The sequence below is a fragment of the Chrysochloris asiatica genome, unplaced genomic scaffold (genome assembly GCF_000296735.1).
Source record: "Chrysochloris asiatica unplaced genomic scaffold, ChrAsi1.0 scaffold00147, whole genome shotgun sequence".
NCBI classification, from domain to species: Eukaryota; Metazoa; Chordata; class Mammalia; order Afrosoricida; family Chrysochloridae; genus Chrysochloris; species Chrysochloris asiatica.
The window spans coordinates 3,512,501-3,519,653 of record NW_006408665.1 but is presented as its reverse complement, the minus strand read 5'-3'; the positions used below and the strand labels follow the sequence as shown (position 1 = coordinate 3,519,653).

Genomic DNA, 7,153 nt, shown 5'->3' with positions numbered 1-7,153 from the left:
CTGAATAATCAGATGAGGGACAGTTTGTTATGTCTACTAGGTAGCTAGAGTCTGATCCTCAGAGCCTATGGTTTGGACGGTCAACAACGCTTGGGACCACAGGGGCTTGGCCTCCTGACTGGGTCTGTGCTGTCTGCATCTGAGTCCTCCTTTTTTATTGATTGTTTAAGGGACGCTGCCTGTCTTAGGTTTAATTTTTGTTTTTAAAAGTATGTACAGATGTGTCCAAAGAGTGTCCTATTTCTGTTGTGCCTAGAAAAAAGTATCCAGCTTATCCTAAAGATCACATCATATGTTAGAACAATTACCAAACTTGTAATTTCTCTTATTAAAACATTTAAATAAGAACTTTTATTGCTTCTCTTGAAACAATGTTTGTATTCAAAGATGTGGTACTAACACAATCTCATTAATCTTAAAATAGTTGATGACTAAAGAAGGTGCTTTGTGACTTCCTAAATATTCTAATTTGGACTTGAGGTGTACAGCCCGGCCCATGGCAGGAGGAGCGAAGGTGTAGGAGTGATGTGGTGACTCCTCATTCTACCAAAGACACAGGACTCTCATCTATGAATCACAGTTTATCTCATTTAACATAGACTCTGATTTCATCTTGATCTACAGAGTAACACTGCAATTAAATGCTATCTAAACTCTGGTAACATAGTGGTTACGAATTGGGCTGCAAATCTTAAGGTCAGCAGTTTAGAAACTACCAGCTGTTCTGAGGGAGAAAGAGGAGGCTTTCTGCTCCTGTAAAGATTTACAGCCTCAGAAACCCTGTACAGGGTCACTACGAGTTGGAACTGACCCCATGGCACATGACAACAACAACAAACTCAACAGTCCTGGTGTGGTGCTGTAGGATGAGAAGCACTTGATTGCAAGTTTGGTTTGAGCTACAAGATTGGAGGTTCAAGTTTACCTGCTGCTCCTTGGAAACCCTATACAGGTCACTGTGAGTTGGAACCGAGTCAACAGCACTTAACAACAACAACAACAAACTCTCGGAAACTGTATCTTTGTCTTTAGGTCTGTAAAACTTCACTAAAAATGGACTCAGAAAGAGTTCAGTTAAATGAAGGATTTGTCAAGTTTTGAAAACACTAAAATAAAACTTGTTCAATTTATATGATCCCACAATAAGGAAAGCATTAAGAACTGGAGTTTTGAAATAAAACTTTCCACATTATTTCACAGGTTCTGTTTCCTTACTGAGTGCTGCTTGTAGCTTTTGTAAATAATATTACCTCCAGCTGGCACACTTAAACTGGATCCATTCAAATGAATTTCATGGAACAGTGAATAATTCTGGTACATTTCTCAATCAAAACTAAAGGTTATATTATTCTCACTATCATTTCCTTTCAAGTGAGTGTCCAAGTAAGAAGTTGTTATTGTTACTGTTTCAAGGAAAACCACAGCAGTTTTTTCTTTAAGTGAAGCACTTCGTTAACCTTGATCATGTCCTTGAAGATAGGCTTTTAGAATGTTATTTCTTAAGAGAACCCTGGCACAGATGATTCACTGCTAGACTACTAACTGTAAAGGTTGACAATTCAAACCTACCCACAGGCTTCTGAGAAGACAGGCCTGATGATCTGCTTTCAAAATCTCAAAGTCTTGAAAATCTTTCAGAGGTATTCATACTACTACACACTCTGCACACATGGGGTCGTGATGAGTTGGAATCAACTCAACAGCAAACAATATTATTTATCCAGTGGTAATAGTTGGCTCATTTCTTTCCTGACTGTTCTGTTTTCAAATTATTTTTATAAGTTCTTATTGTGAATTGAGTGATAGTTTATATGGGAGAGCATCAGCTTTACATTCATCCTATTGTATTTCATTTCATTGCAATGATTGCAATCCCCTTCATGCATCATCATTCAACAGCATTTGCTTTCATTCCCTCTGTGTTGTTTTTTTTCTGAATGTTCCTCATAGTGAAAAATTTCAAATGGAAGTGTACACACAGTTTGTATGCTGACCCTGGTTGACCTGATCAACAGGATGGCATGCCGATTGAACATTTTGGAAATAGCCATGATTTCCATCAGCAAAGAAGAAATTGGTGACTTGGCAAGTAAAGGTCAAATCAATGATTCCTTTGTTTGGGAACGGTTAGAACAGAAAGCCTTTCACCACCAATTTTAATAAAACGTCTGAAATATGATTGTTAAGAGAAATTGGGGAAAATCCTGTGATCTGTTGGGAATATGCAAGAAGGACACTCAGGCAATCCTGAAGGTCAGAGAAGGAAAGGAGCCTCAGGGACCATTCTCTCCAATGAGAGTAGTCCTGGATGTTCTCAAAGGTGTTTTAAAAGTGGCACAGAGACCCCAACAAAGCTTGAGGATAATAGCACTTGTTGGTTAACACAGGTGAAAGTTGGCCATGTACAGTTTTGCAGCCCTTGAACCTGAATAGTAGAGAGCAAAGGGTTCAAGGCTAAATAAACTACTGTCTGGGGAAGATTATTGGGGAAAGAGCAATAATATATTAAAATATGACATACTTGAGACTTACAGATGATCCCAAAAGCAAATGAGTGAGCTGACACTTGGCATGCAAAAGTAGAGGGACCCTTTCTAACCAAAGACCAGAGCAGATGGTAGGGGAAAGAGGTGTGGCTGCAAACAGCCTCAGGCTTTATCATCATCAACTGTACTCACCGATTTAGAAAAGATGGACTTTATCTATGCAGAGTGAGCAACACCTGCAGAAATCAACAAAACACACTCTGATAGACACTTTTAGGGGAGGGGTAGGTTTGCTTGCACTGCTCATTTGCAATGTAGTGCTAAGATGCAAGGTTATGTTCCTGAATGATAGCTGCTTTTGCTGGATTTGGGGTATAAACACTCTTTATAGTGTTGAGGGAGTACTGGCTCATTCTGTCCCTGGAAATCTTGCCGTAACCTGGTACCATGGGACATCACCAGCTGTAATGCTGACATAGTCTAACCTTGAAGCTAGGTAGCATTCACTGTGTCTCAGTGGCCTGAGGGACTCAGACCTCTGACCTTCAGAAGGAGCACCTCAGACTTAAGGACACTTTTTCTGTCATGCTTCAAACTCTTCTTCTACAGAGATCTGTATTCTGAAAACAGGCATGCAACTTTGCTCATTTAGATGTCTCTATCTGAAGGATCCTTCCACAGATAGTTCCAGAATTTATTCCCTTCCTCCCTGCAAACCTCTGCTATGATCTCATTTTTTAGTGAGTGAGGTCTTCCCTGATCACTCTACATAAAATAACTCCCTCCCTTATGCTCCCTGAACCTTATCTCCTTTCGATGCTTTAACTTTTCTCTTTAGTCCTTTGTGCCATCTGATATATGGTGTGGCACTGTGGGGTAATGCACTGAACTGCAAGGTCAGTTTGAACCTCAGAGTTGGCGGTTCAAGCGCACTAGTCACTGCTCAGAAACCCTATACAGAGTCGTTATGAATCAGAACAGACTCCATGGCACTGAGTAACAATAACAACAGCAACATACTATACATGCATTTAATAGTTTATTTGTTTACTATCTTTCTTATCTCTCCTCTCCCCTCCCCCAGACAATAAATTCCACAGAGATAGGAATTTTGTCTATTTTTACTCTTATATTCTGCTTTACCAGTTGATATCAAATGAATTTTGACTCATGGCAATCCCATGTGTATCAAAGGAGAACTATGCTCCATAGGGTTTTCTTCCAAGTCACCTTGGGTGGACTTGATCCTCCAGCCTTTCAGTTAGCAGCTGAATGCATCAACCATTTGTAACACCAGGGATTCCATATAACACTATTTTTGTTGTTATTAAGTGCTGTCGAGTGGGTTCTGACTCATAGCCACCCTATATACATTGTGTAAATATTTATGAACTAAATTAGCAAAGACTCACGGAAAGATTTAAACTCTATGATCTCTTCTAATTTCTTCAAACCTATGGGCAATTTGACACCTTACGGCATTACAGAAAGAAAAGGTTTCTTTGCAGACAGCATAACCTGAAAGGGGATAGGGGACCAAGTAACAAAGTGAAAGCCCCTTTATTCTGCAAAGGGCAAGCAGTGTGCAGCATTTCTTTATTAGATTTCTAAAGTAGGACCTTATCAAGACCTGGAAGTGATCCTGGAGTGAAATGGCGATTTCTTGGTTGTTAGAGGAAAAGAATCAGCACATGTGTTTCAACTGTGGCCCTGGAAAATTCCATTTGTTGTTGTTATTATTGGATGCCATAAAATTGATTCTGACTCATAGAGACCCTATACATCACAGAGTGAAACATTGTTACTGTACCATCATCACTATATTTATTACACTTGAGTAATTGACCTGTTGGCTGATTTTCATTTGAGTTTTCCCTTAGTTTTCCTTGATTTAAGCTTGTGAAACCAAGATAGCCTGTTTTGTTGTTGTTAGGTACTATAATATAGGTACCAACTCATAACATATCTATGCACAACATACTGAAACACTGCCTGGTCCTACGCCAAATTCACAGTTTTGAGTCAGGCACTACATTTGAGTCAATTGCTGCTACCACTGTGCCAATCCATCTCCTTGGGGTCTTCTTTTTTTTGTACTAGCCCTCCACTTTAGCAAGCATGTTGTTCTTCTCTAGAGACTGATCCCTCCTAATAATATGTCTGAAATATGAGAAACGAAGTCTTGCTATCCTGGTTTCTAAGCAATGTTCTGATTGTACTTCTTCCAATACAGATTGGTTTGTTCGTTTGGTAGTCCATGGTACTTTTAATATTCTCCCCCAAACCAGAATTCAAATGCATCAATTCTTTCATGGTCTTTATTTATTGTCCAACTTTCACATGCATATGAGGCTGTTGATACTACCATGGCTAGAATCAGACATAACTTAGTCCTCAAACCCACATCTTTGCTCATAAACAGTTTAAAGAGGCCTTATGCAGCAGATTTGCCTAATACAATGTCATTTGATTTCTTAACTGCTGCTTCCATAAGTGTTAATTATAGATCCAAGCAAACTGAAGTCTTTGACAACTTCAATGTTTTCTCTATTTATATGGATTTTATTTATTGGTCCAGTAATGAGGATTTTTATTTTCTTTACATTGAGATGCAACCCATACCAAAGGCTGTGGTCTTTGATCTTCATCAGTAAGTATTTTAAGTCCTCGTTGTTTTCAGCAAAGCAAGATTGTATCATTTGAATATTGCAGGTTGTTAATGAGTCGTCCTCCAATCCTGATGCCACATTCTTCTTCATATAATCCAGCTTCTTGAATTATTTGCTCAGCATACAGACTGAATAGGTTTAGTGAAAAAATACAACTCTGGGGCGTACGTTTCCTAATTTTAAACCATTCTGTGTTTCCTTGTTCTGTTCAAACAACTGTCTCTTGGTCTATGTGCAGGTTTCTCAGGAACACAATTAAGTGTTACAGAATATTCATTCACTGCCATGTTGTCCATAGCTTGTCATGAATTAACACAATTAAAAGGCATTGTGTAACCAATAAAACACAGGTAAACATCTATCTGGTATTTTCTGCTTTCAGCCAAGATCCATCTGACATCAGCAATGATATCCGTCATTCCACGTCCTCTTCTAGATCCAGCCTGAACCTCTGGCAGCTTCCTGTCAATGTACTGCTACAGCTATTTTTTTAATTATCTTTAGCAAAATTTTAATTGCATGTGATGTTAATGATATTGTCTGATTATTTCTGCATTCCTTTGGGTCACCTTTCTTTGGAATGGGCACAAATATGAATTTCTTCCAATCAGCTAACAAAGCACCTGTCTTCTAAACTTCTTGCCATAGATGAGTGAGGGCCTCCAGTACTGCATCAGTTTGGTGAAACATTTCAATTTATACTCCATTGATTCCCATAGCCTTGTTCTTTGCCAATGCCTTCAAAGCATCTTGGATTTCTTTCTTCGGGATCATTGGCTTTTTTTTTTCTTTTTTTTAACTTTTATGTGCATTTTATTTTAAGTTAAATTTACTCCCGAGCCATAAGTTTTTGTTTCTTCAGTTTCTTCTGAGATATCTTTTTCTTCTGGGCAACCTCCTCATCTGGCTGGTTTAGGAACAATTTGTTCCTTTTCAGTGAGGATCATCTCAATATGGCAGGGGGAGCTCATGTAGGGGTTGATCCGACCATGAGCTCTGTAAGTTCGGCGGCGCATCTTGGGAGCTTTGTTAACCTGGATATGCTCAATGACCAGAGAATCTACATCTAAACCCTTAAGTTCAGCATTGCTCTCTGCATTTTTAAGCATGTGCAGCAAAAATTCAGCGCTCTTTTTGGGCCACCGACCCTGTGTCCAACCCCACTGTTTGGCCTGGGCACACCTACCAACGCCACCATTGTAACGTCGGAATGGTACACATTGCTTCTGCAAAGTGACATCTTTAAGATACTTGGTGGCTTTCCGGATATGCATACCCTTGATGGCCTGGGCAGTCTCACAGGTGTTCTTAAAATGGACCCAGAGATTTGAACCTCTGGATTTGCATGATTTTGTGGGGTTTTCTGGGTTAAGTGAGTAGCGAAACATTTTGTGAGATTACCTCGGGCCGCTTACGGGAAGAGGAAGAGTGGTGGGTCCTGGGAGATTTCATGAGAACTCCGGGATCATTGGCTTTTGATCATATGCTCCCTCTTGAAAGGTTTAACATGGACTATTTCTTTCTGGTACAGTGATTCTATGTATTTCATCCATCTTCTTTTGATGATTTCTGCATCATTCAATATTTTGCCCACAGAATCCTTCATTGGGTTTTTTAAGTTGAGGCTTGGATTTTTTCTTCATTTCCCTTCACATGAGAAATACTGGGTGTGTTCTTCCTTTTGGTTTTCTAACTCCAGGTCTTTGCAGCTTTCGCTGTAATGTTTGACTTTGTCTTTTCTAGCTGCCCTTGGAAATTTCCTATTCACCTTTTACTTCCTCATTTCTTCAATGTGTTTTAGCATGTCTGCACTGCAGAGCGAGTTTCAGAGACTCTTTGACTTTGATTTTGGTTTCCTTCTTTCTGGTCTTCTTAATGACCTTTTGCTTTCTTCCTGTTTGATGTTCTTCACGGCATCCCAGAACTCTTCTGGTCTTGGTTCTTTAGTGTCTAATGTATCAAATCTGTTCTTCAGATGTTCTCTACATTCAGGTGGAA

At 39.4% G+C, this 7,153-nt stretch overlaps 1 pseudogene; it reads right to left on the bottom strand.

The window, feature by feature from the left end:
- Positions 1–6,054: 6,054 nt before the first annotated feature.
- Positions 6,055–6,543, bottom strand: LOC102830269 (annotated as a pseudogene).
- Positions 6,544–7,153: the final 610 nt, after the last annotated feature.